Genomic DNA, 3099 nt, shown 5'->3' on the forward strand with positions numbered 1-3099 from the left:
TTGACTCAACTTGTAATTGACCATTTTATCCAAATAAACAAACAAACAAACAAGAATTGATTTGTTCTTCTGAATGTGAGTCTTTCTGTGTTTGAAGCAGAAATTTAGGTATGCTGATTATGGAACAAAATAGCCATTAAGTTCCAGCCTTGAAAGGACTTAAAACAAACTAGATGAGCCTACAACTAACATAGCATTGCCATGCTTCATTTCCCACTTGTAGGTCATTAGTGTAGCCTAGCTTCCATTGTTTGAGTTATTACCGAAGTAAGAACCTCAAGCGGTATATGATACCAAGGAAGTTTGATTGCTAGGTCACTTCTCTTTAAACATAAACTTGTAGGTAGAAACGGAATCGTAAATTCCTTTTATTTGTTCCTTGTTTTCCTATTTCTTGTACCCTTTCTTATAGTCTTAAGAATTGAATTCTATAGTGTTGACTTTTATACTTTGTTAGACATGTCCGATGTCATTCCAACAGAGTTCTTTCCATTTTATTTATGTTGAATATTCTGTTTCAACTAGATGATCTTACCAGAAGCTTCAAAAGTTCTCTAAGCATCAATCTATTCGAATGTCTAGGGACTAGACTCATTCGAGAAATAAATGGACAAAGATATTAGGTTGTTAACCATTGGTAAGGCTGAACGTTTAAACTCAATGCTTTATGATCTCAACTACATTGTATTTTGAATTCACAAGCACCAATTGGTTTGCCATTCGATTTTGATATTCGAAAACAACCATAAAAGTCGATATAAGAAACGTACATTTTAAATTGCTCATTTTCTCTCATTTCCGTGAATCGTTCTTGGATTCACTACCAATCGAGGAAATTTACTGTTACCTTTCTAAAAGGATTTATTGCAGTGCAAGATATTTAATTATAAACAATAATTAAAACATACATTGAAGCATGCAAAGTCTAAACATTTATCATGAATAATAACTTGAAATTAAAGCAATCATGCAATTTAAACAAGTCATTAGCATTTTATTCGAATTATGTGTTCCGGCAGGTGTGAATGAAATGATTCCAAGATCCTAAAATCATTGAAGAACTAAGCACAGTTTGTCGACTTAATCCTAAAATATCTTAGGTAAGCAAAAAGCCTTTTTCTAATAGTCTAGAAACTATTCTTGGTTGATAGGTACGTCTAAGAACTTATTAGGTAAACCTATCGATTTTGCCACGACATAAAAGGACTCCTTACTTATATCGTTGAGTTTCACCAAAACTAACATGTACTCACAATTATTTGTGTACCTTGCCCCTTTAGGACCAATAAGTAACACCTCGCTGAGCGAAAACTATTACTAGATTGATGTAAAGGATATCCAAGCAATTGTATATTTTGGCATGGCACCTTTTAACTCAATTTTTTAAGTTTGGAACTTAAGGCTCTTACTATGTTGGTTAGATTTTAAGTGAACTAAAATCCTTAATCATGCAACATAATCAAGCTTTTGATCTCATGCATTTTAAGACATATTTAAAAGCAATAAATAACTTAAAACATGCATAAGATAAATGTGATCTAGTATGGCCCGACTTCATCTTGAAGCTTTAACTTCAAAGTCCGTCTTGAAAATCTCCGTGGGAGGCACCATTTTCTTCAAATAGGATAAGCTATAATTAAAACTAATTACAACTATTTGATGGTACGCAGACCATATTTGAATTGAAAAACAACTTTGGTACTTTAGACCAATTACATTCAAATTAATGGTACGCAGACCATATTTTCTATCCTATTTGGGCCATACTAGTCACTTCATAACCTGCAAAAAAGTACATATACAATATATACCATTCACCCATTCATTATCATGAATGGCCCACATAGCTGGTTAGTAAAACACATTATGCATCACGTAAACATTTGCAGCAATTAATCAAGGGCACCAATAATCTACCAATTATTCAGTCCTTATTATTTCTAATCAAGTTGTTTTAACCTTAAGGATTTATATACCTAATCAAGAGTTTATGACTAAAAAGGGCTCCCACTCAAACCAATAAATTCATATGCTTTACTAATTTTAAACATAAAAATGTATTTCTAGTCTAACCGGAAACATACAAATTTAATTAAAATTTAAAGATCATATAAATTTATAATTGAATCCAAAAAGTTTAATTTAATTTCAGTCGTATTTAAATTAATTCATGATTTTAATTTTAGTAAAATAATTAGAATAAATAAAATTTATTATAATTACAATATTCAAAATTAAAATCCAAGAAAATAATTTAAATTATTAATTTTAAAATTAATTAAAATTACGTAAACTGAAAATTTCAAATTAAAATTTCAAAACGATCTAATCGTAACGCAACAACCTTACGCATCGCACGCCCATGGGCCACACGCACATAGCCATCGCTGGCCATGTGCGCGCAGCCCATGCGCTGCGTCGCATAGCTGCTGCTGCTTTCCTTCGCAAGACTCCACGCGAGCTTGTGCTCGCTGCGCGCGCGCCAGCGCTCGATGCACGCGAGCCATCGCTCGCTGCGTTCGCTCGCCAGCGCTCGCTGCATGCGAGCCAGCGCTCGCCAGCGCTCGCTTGATGCGAGCCAGCGCTTGCTGCGCGCGCTCGCCAGCGCTTGCTTTGTGCGAGCCAGCGCTCGCTGCGCGAGGCATCGACGCTGGGCGCAGTACTTGTGGCACGCGAGCTTGCGCTCGCTGCGCGCGAGGCTGCGCGCGCTTGCGCGAGGCAGTGCGCGTTGTGGCGCAGCTCGCTTGCTGCCCACACGCGACTGCCGTGCCTTGCCTTCGCCCATGCCCATTCGTCCATTGCACATAGCCCACGACACAAGGCAGGGCTGCTGCCTTGTGCTCGTGCACCATGGCCTTGCTCATTGCATTCGTGCCACATGGGCGACGAGCTCCCTTGCTCGTCGTCGCATGCCCGCACTATACAACACCCCTTAAGGGTAACACGTAGCGTCCATTGCTTTGTGCGTGCAAGTTATATGAACGAATCGCATAAAATTTAAAAAATTTATATTTAAAATTAATGACAAATTAATAAATAATATTAATTTCATAATTTTAGGGCGATAAATCGAAAATTTATTATTCAATTGATTTCCGA

This window comes from Spinacia oleracea, chromosome 1 (assembly GCF_020520425.1).
Source record: "Spinacia oleracea cultivar Varoflay chromosome 1, BTI_SOV_V1, whole genome shotgun sequence".
NCBI classification, from domain to species: Eukaryota; Viridiplantae; Streptophyta; class Magnoliopsida; order Caryophyllales; family Amaranthaceae; genus Spinacia; species Spinacia oleracea.